Here is a 20,052-nt window from a genome sequence, read left to right on the forward strand (position 1 = left end):
GCCCTATTCAAAATTCAACAATGGACTCCCAAACCTGCACATACATGCAGACGGCCCCTGGGGCTGACAGATGCCATCCAGTAAACACCGAGGGCGGGGGGGAAGTCCCACGAGGGTCAATGACCCCTGGATTGGGCAAGCCTGAAAACTGGGGAGTCACCAAAGTCTGCCAAGGACAGGTAAAAAGCAGTGAAAAGTGACCCTCGGTAGCACTCTCTTGATCTCCATCTCGACAAGCACCTGACCTGTCCAGCCAGAAGGACCAGTCGGAGACCCCCTTCTGGAGGATAACACCACACTGAAAGAAGCCTTGACTGGCCATCGACGGCAGACTCCAGCGCTTGTAGGATAGGTATATCTGACTCTTGTATCTTGCTACTGTGTGTGTGCGCATGTGTGTGGGGACCTGCCCCAAGGTTTATGATTTAACTTCATTACAGTGTTTCAATCTGCCTAATAAACCAGAATTTTAAGGATCCCGAGTTGGGCATTTGTAGCCAACAACATTTATAACAAACTATTTATACTACTGTACATAATTTACTGCCTCTGGAGATTCAAGAGGTACTTGGGGATCTTATAGTGCCTCAGGGTCATCAACATCAATTGTAGATGTAGAAGGTGATGAGGCCGATTCTGTACTGGCTTTATGACGAGCACTGGAAATTTTTTTTAAAGAAATCCCTGATATCAGATTTCCTACTTGCTGCCTGCTTTTTTTGCATGAAATCAGAATGAATAATGTTCAGCTGCCTAACATCCTGTGCACAATAATGGCTCTGCCTTTCAGCAAATGTAATGAAGTTGTCCATTACAAAGCAGCACTAGCTCAAGAGATTTTCTCCTCTTCACTAAGGTTGTCTTCTTCAGAGTCTTTTTCAGTGACTTTAGACTTTTCGGGATTCATAACCCTTTATATTATTTCTGCATCACTAAAAAGATGTTCAACTTTCTTGTCAGCTTCAACCCACTCTTTGATCTCACTTTCTTTAAGTTGGTTGACTGGGTTTGTAGAAGGAGCATCCTTCACCACTTCAAGAACTTGAGCTATTGTATTTTTTCTTTGTCTCGCATTAAAATCTTCTAAGTCTTCTTCAGCAGAAGACCCTTCTGCAAACAAACTACTAGGCCACAATTTTCTCCAAGCACCCCTTGTTTTATTTTATTTATTTATTTATTTATTTATTTAACAGAATTCCAGGCACAAACCACAGTAAAATTGCATCTTTTATGTTATAAAAAGAGAGGAAGTCCTGGATGGTGCCTTCATAAATGATTAACTCTTTCAGAAAATCTCTTCTGTAATAACACTTCATATGCTGGATAACACCCTGGTCCACTGGTTTAAACAGCGAGGTAACACTGGCAGGCAGGAAGATAGTAAAAATATTACCTGTCAGTAACTGACATTCAGGAGGGTGAGCTTGACGATAGTCTAATAACAGAATAGCTTTACTATCTTGAGGTTTTCCTACTTTTCTAAACTGTTCTTTCTCTGAGGGTACAAAACATGATGAAACCAGTCATAAAATATTCCTTTGTCCATCCATGCATTACTTTGGGTTTTGTAAACAATAGGGAAACGTGTAATACCCTTAAAAGCTCTAGGACAATTTCAATTTCCATCCACCAAGAGCTTCACTTTTGTGTGTACCTCCTGCACACGTAAACACAGTTATTCGGTCTTTATTCTGCTTGAAACCAGCAGCACTAGATTCACCAGCACCAGCAAAGGTAGAATTCAGGAAACATAGGCCAGCTTCATCTGTGTTGTAGATTTGGTCAAGGGATAGATCATGCTCTGCAACTCATTTGTTAAAAAAGCCACAATATCTTTCAGTAGCTTCACGGTCAGCCAATTTTCTTTCACCAGACACATCGAGCCTTCCAATGCCATGACAAAGTTTAAAAACATGTAAGCCATCCAGCCAAAAATGTGCAGGGTTCAATCAAATCCATTTGCTTCTAGAAATCTTTTGCGTTTTCAACAAGCATTGGACAAGAGAAAGGGGCACCCTCCGATCATTTGAATGAAAGCCATTCATATAAAACACTATCAAGTTTCTCTAATTTAGGCTTATGTAGAGTACAACCTTTATTCAACAGGTTTACTTGTCTCAGAGCTAGAGACGAATTGGAGCAATTGTTCCTTTTGAGCCTCAGTATCATATATCATTGATGATCTAACATTGAACTCTTTCATGAGAACATTATGGAAGAGCCCCATGCAGCCCTGGTCCCGATCTGCCCCACCTAGATCCGGGGGCATACGCCCCATCCCCCATGCGCTCTGGGGGTACCCCCCTGGGAAAGAGTGCGGCACAGCAGGGGGCAAACCACCACAGCATGGCGCCATGTGCATCCCGCTGATTTCAGTGGCAGAGCAGGGGGCAAAGTGACGTGGCATGGTGCAGCAGGGGGCAAAGCAGTGTGGCTCTGTGCGTGTCCCCCCGCTTTCAGCAGCACGAGAAGAGGCAATGTGGTGCAGCATGGAATGGCAGGAGCAAAGCGGCTTGACGTAGCACCGTGTGCATTCCCACCACTTTCAGCAGCACGGCAGGGGGCAAAGCGGCATAGTGCATCGCTGTGTGCATCCTGCCACTTCCAGCAGCATGGCAGGGGCATGGCACTGAAATTCTGGTTAATAAGGTATTGCGGTTGGTAAAGTACCAGATAACAGAGATTTTACTGTATTACGATAGGTATTTTATTATCACAAGACTTTGGTGTATAGAACTGCTATTGATTTCTTCAATGTTGCCCATTAAGTCACTTTCAGATACATTGCTAGGTATACAAAGTTTTCTTTCAATAGAAAAACAGGAATTGCTGCACTACATCACACCTATGGACCACATTCTAATAAACTGGGACTTTACAATGTGACACACCGAGACACCCAGTGAAGTTTCTAATGAAGTAATTACTTTCAGTAATCACTAACACGACAAAAGGTGTGGTAAATATACACACACACACATTTGACACTAAATAAATATATATATATATATATATATATATATATATATACACACACACACACACACACACACACACACACACATTTGGACACCTATCTTGCTTGGATCCTTTGACCCCAGCTGACTTCCTGCCCCTAGGGCAGGGGGCTGGACTCAATGATCTTCCAAGGTCCCTTCCAGCCCTAATTTCTATGAAATCTATGAAAAACCTCCACATTAAAATAAACATTGCTGATCAACCAGCAAAAGCCTCAAATAAGTAGAATATTTCCTTCTATAATACATTGTCTCCTGTGCAAACAAACCAACAAGCTATTTATTGCCATTCTGGTAACATTGCTTTAGGAAAGTAGAAGGGATATCCTAAGATAAATTACATGATGTCAGAGTAATAATGTAATGAGTCTGCAAAATGTTCCTATCTGCTGACACGTCTTAAACCTAAACCATCCAAGATGAGGATTTACTGAAATTAATACCTTAAATTTACCAAAGAGCTAAATTTGTTTAGGCTTCTGACGGAATGGTCTCTGCGAGGACTAATTCATAAGGGTTTCAGCACCAACACAATTTAACCAAAAGAATGGGAGATAAAAATGACTAGAAGTCAAAGCATTCCTCAACAGGCACCATCACATTTTCACAACTGGGAGGTGTATTGAACCTCACTGTTCTGGTTGTTCTGCTTGGTTTGGACAAGCAGATACCTGCTTGGGTGCCTTTATGAATGCTCTCAACCTATAGGGTTTGCATGACTACTAACTTTCTCCATCATGATGGGATTGAACTGGGACCTCCAGAGCTGAAGGCACAAGCCCCTGCAGCTTAAACTAAAGGCTTAAAGTACCATACAGTGGGAGCTATAAAGAAGTCCCATCCTGCATTGCCCAGGCAGGAAAGGAAAAGCTAATTCAATGAACAGTAGATAATATTGATATACTTTGGTCCTCTGAAGATTATCAATACTTCAGGAACTGCCCATGCAGCCAATGTACTGTGCAACTAGCAGCTTTACTCTGTTTCAACATTCATACTTTTATTTCCACCTACAATTTGAAGCCCAATTTTGTCGTTTGGTTAAAAGGTAGAAACATCTCAAGTTAATGATAATTTAAAACACTGCCTGGACAGTCAATCTTTAGGAAAACTTCTCTGAATATAAAACCCATACAGTATGGAGTGGAGAAATGGCAAGGGGGAGGGGAAGGGGAAGGAGGTTGATTTATGATTTATTGTCACACCTATTTTTAAGCTTTCTTCTTTAAGGGACAGAAACTTAATTTTTAGTAGCAACTTTTCAAATAACTGAAAGTCCACTGGCCAAGACTTAAGACAACCTCTACAACACATACAAGGGTTGACAATGCTGGGAACATGCAGGAAGGTTTAAATTCTGCCATGCAGGCCCCTTTGCCTAAGGTAGAACCTTGTTCAGTAGTTTCCTACTGTTACTTTAAATTGCCAATTGCTCAAATCAAGAGTAAGACCTCATAAAGGGGGATAAGGCAAAATGCCACGTTTATTGATTACATGAAGCAGATTCATAAACTTGGACACGCCAGTCATACAAACAAACAGACAGACATACAGACAAAACCACTCCAGTAAGATGTTATAGTTACCAGCAGAAGTTACTCAGTGTTAGCACTGGATGGCCATCACTCCATCACTAATTGCTAGAGACTCTTTCTACTGTTATCTTCTCCCAGAACATACCACAAGTAATCAAGATGCATTTAAAGCCACTGCAAAGCCTTCTGAAAATACAGATTTTAGACTGGGGAGGGACCCCAAACCAAAACAAACCCTTCATTTAATAGGCAGATAGTTGAGATGATAAAGAACACCATAGGATGTAGCAGACATAACCCCAAGTCTGATAACTTGTAGGGCATGCATGCTGGGCCTATCTGAACAGACTAAGTAGCTGAGTAATTTTCTGGGGCAAACACCAAAAGGTGAGCTTTCAAGAGCTGCCAACTAAGTTAGTGTAACAAGTCCTATTGGCTTTCAATCTGCGTTTGAAAAGACCCCATTTTTCTTCAGTCATTATTTTTAAAGAAGAAAAAGGGGGGGGGGGGGGGGGGGGGGAAGAAGACTTTTTATTGGTATTGGTGGAGCCAAGGCAGACTTATATCAGAAAGTGCTTTCATGGATTCCCCCCCCCCCCCCATAATTTAAAAAGGTATCAGACACCCAAGAATCTGCCAGCTTTAGTGTGCTTTTGTAGCACACTGCTTTCTGGTTTCATGCCATGTTTCCTCTGGCAGTATTTTCTTTCACACAGTGTTTCCTACTGCAACTTTCTACTACAATATTAGTGTGGCAAGGAGATGTAACCAATCTAGCCAAGAAAAGCTGGCCAAATGACATTTTCATCTTAGGATACCCCAACACAATACAAGTAATGTTCACCCTGAACCAGGACAAAAAGTTAACTTTTTAAAAATTCTACTATTTCAATTCAGAAATATTAAATAAGTTCAGGGAAACTTTTCAGTATGGACTTCTCAACAACCCAAAACTTTTGACATTGGTGAGCATGATGAGGATGTATCCAGCTAGATAATTTGCCTTTCAAATGATTCATTTCTACTGCCCTTGAGCAAAAAGTAAATATAAATATATAAGGTCACACAGTGTGTTAATTTATGGAGACAGCATAGAAAAAAAAATCAGGGCACTATGAGGTTTCAAAACAACTAGATGGTGATTGAACATGTTGATCTTTCCCTCAGATTGCATAATAAGAATGAAGGTTTCTTTTTGTCTGTTTGCTTATCTATGCCTCTCTCCATTGCCCTTCAGCCCAAGCCCAGTGTCATGCTAGTTTTTCAGGCCCTGTTTCCAAGTCACTGAACTTCAGATCAAGTCCTTGCCATTTTTTCCATACCATCTCTCACACTGACTGAGAACAAATATTTAAATTGTGTGCCCAACTCCTGCAACCCAACCACTGCCTTGCATTTTAAATCACACATGCATCCTAGCTACACATTTATATACTAGACTGTAGGAGGCTTCACGCTACTTCTGTTTAAGTTAATAGTAGAACTTTTGTTGACTTTGGCTGTAGCAGGCAAAAAACAATACAAGGGACTACTCTTTCCTTCCTTGCACACAATAACCCTGATCCTGCTCATATTAATATCAAAGGCAGAACGCCCAGGCTAGGTACAGACAGCCAAAAAGCCCTGAGGCTGAATGGATTCAGTCTTTGCAGATTAGTCTAAACTGCACAGATTAAACTGAGAAAGAAGTGAACAGACATTTACCTTGGATTCAGAAAATGCAGCCATATGCCTTCAATGGCTCAGACCAGAAGCTGGGGGAGGGCAGGGGGTACTAGAGCAGAGCGATCAGGCTGTGTGCTTACTTGCTCTTTCTGCTGCCCCACAAGTCTCTGGGATTTGCAGTCCACAATTACAGCAGCAAGATGCTGTAGCATGGCTCATCACTTCCTTTTCCTGCTTCCAAGCACCTCTGGGATTTATAGTCCACAGTAAGTTTGACTGGGGAAAAGGGTGTTTAACCCTTTCCCTGACCTCAGACAGGTTTGCTGGGGGGGGGGGGGAGGGGGGACAGTCACCCCTGGGGACTGGGCTGCATCCCCAGCCAGGCTTACCCCCGCCTCCCCAACTTGTCAGCCAGCCCAGCCCAGGGCTGGAAAGCATGCTTGGATGGTGGGGGATTCTCTTTTTAACTTGAACCAGGAAAGGGTCTGGGGCAGAAGTTTCATGAACTGGTTTGACCCAAATCAGTTAAGTCTGTTACTACATTCAATCAGGTTGATCTTCAACCAGTTTCAGCCATTTTGAAGCTGGTTTATGTGCACTGAGCTTCTGCTGTGTTGCAGGTTTAAACAAGTTGCTGATCACTTAAACCTTTTTATGTGTAACTTCTGTCCCTAGCCCCAGTGCCATCAGTAGTATGAGATCACCCTCCGAAGAGCTTTTGTTTCAGTGGGAGTTCCAGCCACAAAGAATGCAGGGGCCTTGCATTATTTATACCAAGGTGTTTCAACGTACCTCTGTCCTCCAAACTCATGGGTAAAAGGAATAGAAAAGGAAGGTCTTCAATTTAATCTAAGGTCAGCATTTAATATTCTCCATAATGCTACAATATGAATGCTGTGATCCTATTTAAGTATAATTCCTATTAAACTGTTGTTTATTTACAAAGATTATTTTTTAACTAAAACAACTTCTGAACAAGCTCCTTTCATCCCAAAGAATGGGGCTAAACAAGCAATGACAAACCTCTTAAGTCTGAAGTAATCATCAAAGCACATCCTCTGCACTAGCAGCTAACAAGGGATTCAATGGCTCCGAAAGAGCTTTTATTCCTGAGTCTTGAAAAACCCGTGTTATATTATTTACATGATGAGAGGAGAGATTTCAGGTTTTATTGGGAAATAAAGACCTCAAACATAAAACACATCTTTGTAAAAAAATACCCACAATCCTGTCCACAACTTTTAGAAATCTTGTTATTACTAAAATGTCAACCCAGTCCAGGGATTAGGCTACAGGATGGGGGCATTAAAGATCTGCACCACCACTGACTTGCTGGGTGACACTGGGCAAGCCATCTCACCTCTCTTCATGCTTTACCCTTCTGTACAACTGTTACAATGATACCGATTTTCTGATGAAAAACATTAGGTACTATTTTTTTTTTTTTAATTAATACTCATTTGAAATTTCACACATGCAGTCAGAGGATGCCCCAAGTACTAAAGTGTTTGCAGTGACTAGGACAATTATTTATTTATCTCCTGAGTCTCCATCTGGTACAGTTTCAATGCTGCATCCTGTTTTCAGCTCCTCCTGGCTCATGCTGAAACATTTGACTGACATCTCTAGCACAGCAGTCCTGTCATCATGGAATCCCTCCCCCACTATCTCCCATTTTGACTGGGGAATAAAGTTAAGATTTTTCAAAATGGCTGAAAAAATTCTGTCATGTTTTTCAGTAATTACAGTGTACCCAAGTCTCCTGCACATGCAGCTTGTGTGCTCTTTAGTATGTAATGGTTGTACCTAAATGAAACAACTGATTTCTTCCAAGATGATAATCTCATTCCTAAATTCAAACCTCTGGCTAACAATTCAGCTCTTGAATAATCTTGGCTATTTGGGGTCTGTTTTCATGCATGATTATTGCCAATGTTCAAGCTCACAGGGGTGGGAAGGAACCCAACAACTTTAACTCTGAGTGCCACACAACTTAAATCCTCAAACACTGGTTGATTGCACAGGGTGATGGGGGAAAGAGAAAATTCTCATAGCAGTGCTCTTTCATGACCACAATAGTTATTGGACGAAGGCACAGCACAGTGAGGAAAGAAACTCAATTCAATTCATTTAGCAAAAACAAAGAGATGCAGCATGGGGATTATGAGTTTTCCTTCCACAGTGATGAGGTGAGGCGGGGCAGGGCATGGCCAGGCCCTGGCAGGATGCTCTGATTATGAAGGGGTTCCCCTGCCCCCTTGAAAACAGAGCATTTATCAGCTCTGTTATCAGCATTTATCACCCCACTCCAATCAAAAAACAACAGCCTCTGTCATTAGTTCAGGCTCTTCTAATGGAGGAACATTACCAGCTGACCTGTTGATTAGCTCCAAAAATCCTTAAGCAGCACTGTCCTGTCTGCCTCATCTTCCACAGCATGGACCGTATCCAGCATATGGTCTGCTAGCTAAGATTGAGAGACATCTGTGTAAGGCAGAGGGGAATGGGAAATCCCTGCTTAGCAGGGAGTGGGAGGAGAGGGTGGGGGCAGGGGGAAGCCAGGCAGATGCCTTCAGTCTCTGCTGAGCTCCAGCCAGGGAGCAGAGGGGAGGGCCAGCACTGCTGTGGGGCAGAGAGCCCCGCCCAGCCCAGAGAGTATACCGGGATGCTGGGGGAGTCTGGTTTAACTTAAACCAGGACAGGATCTTGGACAGACATTGCATAAACCGATTTGAGCCAAATCAGTTAAGTCTGATACGACATTCAACCAGGTTTCTCTCAAACTGGTTTCAGCCATTTTCAAACTGGCTTATGTGCACTGAACATCTGTTCTGTTACAGGTTTAAACCAGTTTCTGATCACTTAAACTGTGTTATGTGTAATATCTGTCCCTATCCCTGTAGATCCCAGTAGGTGCCTAGTTTTCTTTCTAGGCATCCAAAGAGCTTTGCTCAGCTGGCCACTAAATGCTTAGATTCACTTGAAAATTCTTGCCTCCATCATTAATTAGACATTTGCTATGCTTTACATGTCTTGGTGCCTGATCTGTGTCAGATCTGGGTTATGGAAACTTTCAGGAGCAACAGTTTATTCCCAGTATGCACCACAGCACATGCCCATTGGAATGAACAGAAGAGAAATAATACACCCCATTTATATCCATATCTTCACAGTCACCATCCCAGTCAAAACTTTATTTTAAATTCACCCTCAATTAAAATTTCAGGCAACCAAAACCATAAAACAATAGTTCTACAATGAATTGAAATTAACCTGGTGCTTTTATGACTTGCTGTCTGCTATTTTGTCAGCATCATCATTAGGCTACAATTTATGAGCAATACACTGGAACACAATTAATTGACGAAATGTTAAGAGACCAAGACCATTAAATTTGTCCACATGCTGAACAGAAATACAATATCAAAGTCCCAACTTTGATATAAATAAAAGCTCAGATTACATTAAAACCTTATTCTCCCCATAGAATCATGTGCATAGTTTCCACTGAGCTTAAGTAAACACACATATGGCTTTTTATGCTATTATGACTTATCAGTCTGATAAATGGTTATTAGGGCTGTGCAAAACTTCGGGTGCTGATTTGATTCAGAGGAGATTCAGCCCAATTCGGCAGCCAAATCTCCAAATCTGAATTGAAACGGGAGACCAATAAAAATGTTTGAATCAATTTGAAGTTCTACAAATTGATTTGGAAAAGATTCAGAGATTTGGGCAGTCCCTGCTTACTGCTGCAGGGAGCTGGACCTAGACTTTGTGCTGGTAAGTAGGGGGCACAGAAGGGGAGGCTAGAGGAGGGGGGCCGGGACCAGTGGGGGGATCCCAGCCAAACCTCATCCCCTGCCTGCTCCCTCAGGTCCCCTGAATGCCCCCAGTCTCCACCCACTGTCCCAGCCCCGCCCCACGGCTGCCCCATGCAGCCCCAGCTCCCAGCTCTTTAAAAGAAAGAAAAAAAAAGCCCCCACTCACTGGCCGCTGCAGCAGCCTCGGGGCTTCTGGGGGCTTGTGGCAGAGCACCCCTGCCACGCAATGTGGGGTAGAGGTGGGCAGCAGGGATCACCCCCTCCCCTCACCTGGCAGGAGCCAGTGAGTCTGGGGCTTTTTTGTTTGTTTGTTTGTTTGTTTTTTTAAGAACCAGAAGCTGGGGCAGGTGGGGCAGCCATTGACAGGGCTGGAAGAGCGGGTGGGGGATGGGGCCTGTCCAATTCAGAGATTTGGCCAATTCGGCAGTGGCTGACTCTCTGAAATTGATCTGGCTGAATCAATTCAGGACAGTGATTTGAATCACTGAATCTAACCACTATCCCCCAAATCAGCCAAATCCGAATCCGAAGTGAATACTAGCCACTTTGCACAGGCCTAACAGTTTTGCAGTTCTCTATCTGGACTCATGGAGATATTTCTAAGGATTATAATGAAGCTCAGAAAAATATTTCTGATAACTTTTTAAGCCCCTGAATACCTGTTTGCAGAAACTATTTGTGAAATCAAGTCAAATTTGTTTTCACCAAAAAAGGAAGCAAACTCAGAGAAAATAAAACATCAAATGAAACTGGTCCAAATGTTTCATTTGAGTCAAAGCCGTGCTCCTTCTCTGCCAATCTTCCACTTAAGCCAAGAAACAGAAAAAGAAGGGGGAAAAGAAAGAAACCAGTGCCCCTTCAGTCTTTTATGCCCTATCAGTCTTAAGCACCTGTTCTTAAAGATTACAGAAGACTAACACTATGCTTTTATCCATCATTCCTGATTAATGAAAAAAAAAAAAAAATCTGCAATGAATCCACAGAACTTGCTGCCACAGAAAAGCACTGAGGCACGAATCTTAAGAAAGGATCTGTTTACATACAGTTACCATAATTAATGATGACCTATTTGGAAAAGGAGATTAAACCTTGTACTTCTGGTCTTAAAGTAGTCCCACTATCAGAAACCAGTGTAGCCTGAGTACATCCAGGGGTGTGCCCTGTCTGCAAGTGGAAGGGATGGGATGGTCAAGCAAGAGTGCTGTGAGGGCTCTGTCACCGGTGAGAAGTTCCATCCTGTCTCTATGGAGCCAGGCTGGGACAAAGCAGTTAACTATATACACATTTATTACTGTTTACCAAAATCCTTAAAAAAAAAAAAAATCTATTAATATACAACTAATATCAATATTTACACATTTATAAAAACACAGCTAAATATGTACAATAACCACAGGCAAATATAGCTAGGCAAATAAACACAGGTATCCACAGATAAGTTCAAGCAAGAACAACAACACAATCAAACCTCAATCTGCTGACATAACACAGGCCACATTAAAATAATGATAACATATCTATCTATCTATCAATAAAAAATATAACTATTTACAAAGTGGGAGGTGCAATGTTCCCACCCCCGCCTTGTGGGCACAGATTATTTACTGTTCCCCTAAGGCGGCAACTCTGGCACCTGATTTGGGGGAGGAGGGTCCCACTACCTTCTCAGCCCAAGATGGGTCTACCTGGCCCTTGATCCTGCAACATTCCCCTTTCAGGGCCTCCCCTCCTGGGGAGGAGGACCCATTCCCCGAGTACTCATGGATCCGGGTAGCAGGCTGGGAGCAGTTCCCAGAGCCATGGGTGCCTTGTTGGGGCTGCCTGAGGCCCTGCCTTCTGTCCTCCACTGCAGCTCAGGCCTCCACATGCGAGTCCCAATGCCCAGGCCTTGCCTCCTGCCTTGTGCTGGGGCTTGGGCTGCCTCATGCGGGTCCTGAAATCTGGACCGCCGGACCTCCACTGCACCCTACTGGTGCCTCCTGGGTGCCTGGCCTCATGCTGGGGAAGGGGGTGCAAACCCAAGTGGCATAACACCACTCCCATGGCTTAGGGTGCCATGAGCCACTGTGTGTACCAAGTCCTTGGCCACATGCTTAGGGTAGCAGACCTGAGCCACCACATGCAAATCCCAGGGTCTGGTGACCTCCATGCACCTCCAGGCGCACCGGGGTTCTCACCCATATGCCGAGGGTAGCAGACCCGAGCCGCCATGTGCAGCTCCCGGGATCTGGTGTCCCCATGCACTGCTATGTGCACTAAGAATCCCAGGACCCAAGCTGCCTCCTGCAGCAACCAGGGTTGGCCCCATGTACCGGGCTGTGCATCATGTGGGGGCCCCAGCAGGCTCTCCCTGCTCCCAGGGTCGAGGCTCTGGTGGTGACCCCTCCAGTGATGTCTTCAGGAGCCCAGGGCTATCACCCACTGGGGCAGTTCTCCCCAGCTTTTCTTGGCTCCGCTGTTCTTGAGCCGCTTGCTGCATCTGCCCTCCATGCTGAACATGCTCTCCTTTTGTACACTTCAGGGGCTCTGCCCCTCAAGTCCAGCAGACCTGCCGCACTCCAGTCTTTAATTCAGTCCGAGAGCTCCACTCCCACTCCCTTCAGGAAAAGGGCGGTGCCGGCTTTCCTCAGCTTGTTCCTGATTGGTGGACTGGCTCCACCAACCGGAAGTAAGGATTCTTGAGCCCCAGGACACACTGGAGCTCAGTCAGGTAAGTCCGTCACACCAGTATGAGAACTAAGGGGAGACATATTATTCTTTATTTGTTTACAGCATCATGTTTATATCTACCAATGAAACCCCGGTAGAGAGACAGGATGCTGGACTCAATTGAGAGTCCAATCCAATCAGGAATCTCCTAGGTCCCTATGATCATTTCAGACAGGTAGTGAAACTCAGAATCCAATTGCAATCATGCTTTTAACAGGAAATGCTTTCTTGTTATAGTGATATATTAGTCTGCTAACCATGGAGAACAAAGCTGCAAAATGTTTCTCGTTTGATATTCACAGAGCAGCTGCAGTGAGATGTTCTGCATCTGTGCAGCTCTTCCTCAGGTTGGATACCAGAAACAGAATGAGGCAAGCAAGCACAAGAGACTGGCCTTCCTTCAGCTCCCCTTGAAACATTTATGGCCATGGTTTCAAAACAGTTCAGCAACTATTGGCAGGTCTTTGGAGAAACTAACTGCTTATTTAGGTAAGTGGAACCTGTGCTCCTTTGAAGAGCTGGCCCTACATGCCAATTTACTGGCTCAGCACCCAGTACAGATACCAAAAACACTCTCTAAACCATTTACAAGTTGGGCTCCATTCAGAACTCGGTTGGCTGGCAATAAGTAAAGGCAGAACCAGATATATTCCACATTTAAAGCAGAAAATGGGCCAAGAAGAATTCCACTCTGGATGAGGTTACTTTTCAAGGTCAGGTTCATGGCTACTTCAGAGATTAAAGACCAGGTCCGTGGAAAAGTCATGCAAATAGGTTTCACTATATTCAATAAACCAAGAAGATCACAACTGCATGAGCCGGTTTAAGGGGCATCCATAAAGAAAGCTCTGTATACAGACACACACATCCATCCATCTAACTCCAGCAGTGCTCAGTTTCTACCTGTGGATAGTGAGGCAGAAGGCAGGGCAGGGCAGCACCTTGTAGGCTCACCAGTTAAAAATACAAAGCTAACTACCTCTTTTTCCTATAGGTAGGTAGTTAAGAAAAAAAGTATCTGTGGATGGTGCTCAGGGAAATGTATCCTAATTCCTGGGGTTTGTAGGATCACTAAAACCTGTACTGCACTAGAAAGGACAACCCTCATGAAGTTTTCAACTGCTCCTACCCTGCCCTGGCTAAAAATGGATGGAGTTTTTCAGATTTGGTCCAGCTCTAGTACAAATTAATACAAACATATACAAAACATTGTAAAAATAAAAATCCGAAGTAGTGATTGCTCCAGGCTCTCTTTTGTCCTTTTAGTTCTTGGGCTACCGGATTAAAGAAAGCATATACACTTTACTGTTAAGAAGGGCGTCTTCTGCAGTATACAAGCAATTGGAAATATAAACATAGCCCTCCAATCCACCCAGTCATCTTTTTAATGATTCTGAACCACAACCGCCCTGAGATGACATCTCATTCTCTCTGCGTTTGAGCCACAGAAGCTCAGCAGAATCCTGATTTCTTTGACCTTTTATTAAATTGATGCCTGGATAGACATGAGCGCTAAAGGAAAAGGATTATACAGGTTTATTCAGCACTGTAAGAGAAAGAAAATCCCTGTCTCTGCCAGTTGCATTAAACTACTGATCTCACAATTGCATAGAATTATCACTGGCATTAAATCTATGCTAATTCAATCCTGTCCTAGGAACAGTGATTCAACCCAGAACCCTTTCCCAAAGTCATTCAACAGCTCTAATTAGTTAGAGAGGTGTTCCTATTCTCCACTCACGCTATATTATGATAGGTATTATTTAAAATGTATTATTAATATTCATTCAACATAATGAGAATAACAAGGGGGTATTTCTGACATAGCTGAGGAGGCTGTTTAGATGCATCTGGTTACAGTTTTCTTTTTCTTACAGAAACATTAATTTCTCATGTACATAAGTTCACATTTAGCACTACTAATGGAAACAGTGCAAAAGCTAATTGGATGTTTTAATGCGAATGCTAACTGTAAACGCACAATTTCACCCATCAGTTGAAATGCAAAGCTGCCTCCCTACCCCGTGTCACCTTTCCTCCCTAAGATTTCTGGAAAGTAAGAGTTCACTTTCACTGATTAAAAACAAAAAATAATTCTTACAGAGTATACAATTAGAGCGTGGAACATAGAGCCACAATACATCACTGGGGCCAAGAGATGTTCAGCATTACCAAAGAACTGGACATTTAGATGGATGGTGTGAACATCTGCAGTTACAATATTAAGAAATAAATATGTTTTAAATCCAATACTGTCTAGATCTTAAATTGTATATTTGATTTGTAGGTCCTCAAGGCTTTAACCTAAGGTCAGGATAATAATAGAACAGGAAATCAAGGAACAGAAAGGTGAAATGACTTGTCTGAGGAAAGTCAAGGAAGGCAGCAGGACCTAGACTAGAACCGATATCTCCAATGAGAGAAGGGAAGGGGAGAATTAAACAATGGTATCTCCATTTTTTGGGGAAGGCTATAAATCTTCATGCTACACGGCACACACTAAACTAAAACTGAAGCAGGTTAGGAAGAATCTCTCCCAGTGACCAGACATTTCCATAACACGTAACATCATATTTTACATTTTCCTCTTACGAGTCGAAACAGGCAGACTACTAGACTAGATAGATCACTGGCCTGATCTAATATGGCAATTTCTATATGCCTAAGTTTGTGGTGGGGGGAATAAAAAGTTCTGGTACAACTCACTCCAAGGAAAAATCTAGACAGCTCTAAAAAATAAATAAATAAAATTTAAAAAAAATAAAAAATGAAATTAAAACATACAAATTACAAGAAACTAATTTCCCTCCCTCCCCCACGTTGTGATATGATGTTATGTGCAGCATTAAAAGCACAATGTGAGTTATTATTTAAAGGCTTACTTGAAAGATGCCATATGCTTAGATGCAGGCAACAAAATATAGGAATCTTGATGGACGAAGTAGGTTTATATCCATTCTAATTATATTCATAATACCCTCATTTGAAATACCATAGGTATTATTTAGATTAATGTTACGCATCCCATCTAAAATAAATTGAAATAAAAATATAATGCAGAGCTGAAAAATATACTCTGTGCAAGTACTGTATCTCTTTGACAAGTACTTTAGAAAAAGCCTAAGTAATAAAAATTACTGCTAGAAAAATCAAAGTGTTCCATTCCTAGATTTTATGGGAGAAATAAAAAAAAAAAAAGTCAAAACAGCTCTAGTTCAGCTAGACTGATGAAGTGATATACTGCAAGAAAGGCATTTAAGATTGTATTGAAGAAGATTTAAAGTTGACATATAGCAAGTGCAATAATTCTTCTGCATATTAAATAGAGCTTGAATGGAATTTTATAAAAGTGTAGACAAGCTAGTGTAGACATACACCACAAAATTGTAAGCAAAAACAAACAAACTAAAATCTCTTCTTTGCCTCGCCAAAGAATTTGGATGAAATCAACAAAAGTTTTCATCCATCAAATAGGATGCATCATTGTAATTTGTTATTTTTATTTTATTTTATTAACAAGAATTCAGAATGACCAAACTTTTTTTTTTTTAAATGTGTTTTAGTTCTTCACTTTCTTTCATTGTAAAATAAGGGAAGATTTTGTGTTAAAAAATAATGGTATTCTAACGGAAAGCCGTAACAGCAGCACAGAATGTAGTCAGGATCACAGGATCTGGATTTGTGATCTGCATTTATTGTTGTATGACTTCGGCCAAGTCACTTTTCCTTTCAAGGACGTTTCCCCTCCTGAGCTTGTTTGCCCTTATGTATACTCCATTGAGAAGGAACTTTCTATTACTATACAGTTGGACGGTATCCAGCACAACGGGCCCTTCCTTCTCCTCCTCCATCTTCAAGGTGCCACTGTAATATAAATAAGAATAAGGACCGGGTAATAGGTCACCACTGTGGTCTGTTGTGCTGGTCAGAATGATACTAAGTGGCCTGAAAAATCCTCCAAATGTAGTAGCTGAGGTTTCCATCACTGAGGTTTCCATATCATCTTCCTTGGGTACTCTGTGGAAAGGATGCTACAGGGAGAGGGGAGCACTTATCTAACAGAAAAATTCCCTTGGGGTAACTCTGACTGATAGTAGTTAGAGAAGACTGGTGACTGATCAACCCCAGGCCAGCAAAAGTGTCTGTGTGGTCATTTTGCCTCCCTCCCATTTAGTTACCCAAAGCACGATCATATGCTGGGTCGCTGCTCGTATGCAAACAGCCAATAGAAAAAAAAATCCAATAGGCAGCGCTTAAGAATGTAGAGAATAGCTGCTGGATGTATTGGACCAAAAAAAGATGTTGTGCCCTGCAAATGACTTCCTCTGCCAGCTCTTAACAGACACAGATGAGAAAGGAGCCACAGGACAGTTAGAAAAGTGTGCTATTCGTAACATAGTCTGAATTTTGATGCCAAAGATGAGACTTTACGTTCAACTTCTACTGCTAGACAGGATGAAATGGAGCAATGGAAAATATGTTGTGTTTGTGCACGACAAATGAACAGTGACTCAAAACAACTGACATCAATGCCACATTCTCTTTGTGGCTTGTGCAGATTTCCAACAGTATATCAGGCTTCTGCATTTCTTATACTGCATTGAATAAAAGGGTCTACCACAGCTTCCCCTTTAGGAATGAACAAATACTTCCCACAAAACTCAGTTGATCTACTCAATACTGATTAAATAGAAATCAGTAGACTGAGGTACAGAGAGCCATTCCAATATTTCTGATTGGAGCTATCAAAGTTATTTCTATTAAAGAGGTTCAGCTTCCAGAGATATCTCACTTCAGGCATATCTGATTTAGGATTTTCCAGGGTAAAACTGACAGTAGGAGGGATGCCAGCAGCGGGAAGGAGAGGAGCCAGGCACACGTGTGTCCCACACGCACATGTGCCCCCTTAACCAACTGACTGACCAGAGGCAGTGGCAGCGGCAGCAGAGGCAGCAACAGCTGATCCCCCGAAGGTAAGTGGGGCGGAGGCACCCGGCGCAGCTGAGCCGGATCTGGAGGGGAAGTCCCCCGGGTCCCATATAGCTGAGCCGGTAGGGAGCCGCACTCCCGAGCCGTGCAGCGCGAACAGAGCACGCAAACGGGGAGGGTTAGGGAGGGGACTGTCCCCCCAGGCCAGGGAGCATCCCCGGGGCTAACCCTTGGGGAGCAGGCTCCGGCGGCAGCAGATCCCCCCAGCGGGGGAGCGTAGGGGACGGAACTGCCGGCAGGCACTTCCGGGTAGACCGGGGCACCTGATTGGCCATTGGAGCAGGGGTCGGTAATTCAAACTGCGGGCTTTAATGCCACAGGGTGACATAGTTCCCAGCACTCGGGAACCATCAGTGGGAAGGAGAGGAGCTAGGCACATGTGTCCCGCACGCACGTGTGTCCCCTTAACCAACTGACTGACCGGAGGAAGCGGCAGCGGCGGCAGCAGCAGAGGAAATCAGCAGCGGGGGCAGCAACAGCTGATCCCCCGAAGGTAAGTGGGGTGGAGGCACCCGGCGCAGCTGAGCCGGATCCGGAGGGGAAGCCCCCGGGTCTCATATAGCTGAGCTGGTAGGGAGCCGTGCTCCCAAGCCGCGCAGCGCAAACAGAGCGCACAAACAGGCGCGCTCTGTGAGAGTGTGCCAGTGGGTGGGCCGGGAGGGCCAGAAGTGAGAGTCCTGTAGGGGTAGGAAGTAGACACCACACAGGTCTACAAACAACAGCTCAGAATGGTGTCTACGAGGAGTGCTGCTAGGGCGTCTGCCCAGGTGGACAAGGCTAACTGGGGCTGGTCTGAGGCCGCCACCCAGACTGAGCCCATGGAGGAGCTGATGTCCCCCTACCTCCTGGCCTGTGGGGGATCCCCAGCAGGGCCGGGGGGGCAGAGATTGGGGGCCCCCACACCTGTCCAGCAGGTGCCTGTCTAAGGGCTCTGGAGGCGCAGGTGAGGGAGCTCCGGGAGGAGGTTAGCAGGCTGAGGGGGATCAGGGAGGCGGAGGATGAAATTGACAGTTATTTCCTTTCCCTGCAGGCCCAGGCACCGAAGGAAGCAGCAGCCCGGGGAGTGCCCTCCGCAGCAGAGTGGCAGACGGTCACAGCCAGGACAGGAGCAGCTCGCAGAGAATCGATACCAGCTTCTCCAGTTCAACTGGAGAAGATACGAGGCCCTGGCGACCCTGCAGGAGATGGAAGGGGAGGAGGAAACCCTTGGGCAGGAAGGAACACCACATTCTTCACACTCCAAATAGATCAAGAGATCCAAGAGGACCCAGAGGAAGAGGCGACGAGTGCTCTTCATAGGCAACTCCATCCTGAGAGGTACGGAAGGGCCCATCTGTCGCCAGGACCCCTCAGCACGAGAGGCATGCTGCCTCCCTTGAGCAAAGATTCGGGATGTGACGGAGGTAATCCAGGCGAGGATCAAGCCCACCGATTACTACCCCATGGACCTAGTCCATGTGGGTACTAATGATGCGGCCAGGAGAACCCCCGATCACCTGATGGCGGACTACAGTGCTCTGGGTGGCGTGCTGAAGGAGTTCGGTGCATAGGTGGTTTTCTCTTCCATCCTACCAGTGACCGGACGAGGAAGACAGCAGGAGAACTGCATCCGAGAGACCAACTGGCGGCTTCAGCAGTGGTGTCTCGAGGCAGGCTTCGGCTTCCTGGACAACGACCCGCACATCACGACGAGGGACATGCTCAGCTGGGATGGGCTTCACCTGTCCCCCAAAGGTAAGCGTGTGTTTTCTTCTAGGTTGGCAGATCTCCTCCGGCAGGCTTTAAACTAGGCTCGTCGGGGGGAGGGGAAGATGAGGGCGGGGGAAGCTGTGGACCACCAAACCATGTGGCACGCACAAGGACAGCCCAGCCTGAAGAAAGAGAGCATTGGGAACCTGAAAGCCGTGGGGAGGCCAGCACTACGGCACAGGTAAGAAACGAGAAGGTAAGAATCAAAGGGCCCCTTGGGACTCGGAGCGGGGGGGAAGCAAAGGCACCAGTCGCAGGGCTCAAGTGCCTATATACTAATGCTAGGAGCATGGGGAACAAGCAGGATGAACTAGCGCTCCTGCTTGCACTAAACACCTATGACTTAGCGGGGCTAATGGAAACCTGGTGGGATTCATCCCATGACTGGACGGTACATATTGAGGGCTATAGATTGTACAGAAAGGACAGAGTGGGGAAGAAAGGGGGAGGGGTTGCGCTCTATGTCAGTGAGCAATATACAGCAACCCTCATCAAGACGGAATCCAAGGATGAGGAAGTAGAAGGATTGTGGGTTAGGCTACATGGGGGGCAAGGAGAAAGGGA

The sequence above is a fragment of the Alligator mississippiensis genome, chromosome 15 (genome assembly GCF_030867095.1).
Source record: "Alligator mississippiensis isolate rAllMis1 chromosome 15, rAllMis1, whole genome shotgun sequence".
In the NCBI taxonomy this organism is placed as follows: Eukaryota; Metazoa; Chordata; order Crocodylia; family Alligatoridae; genus Alligator; species Alligator mississippiensis.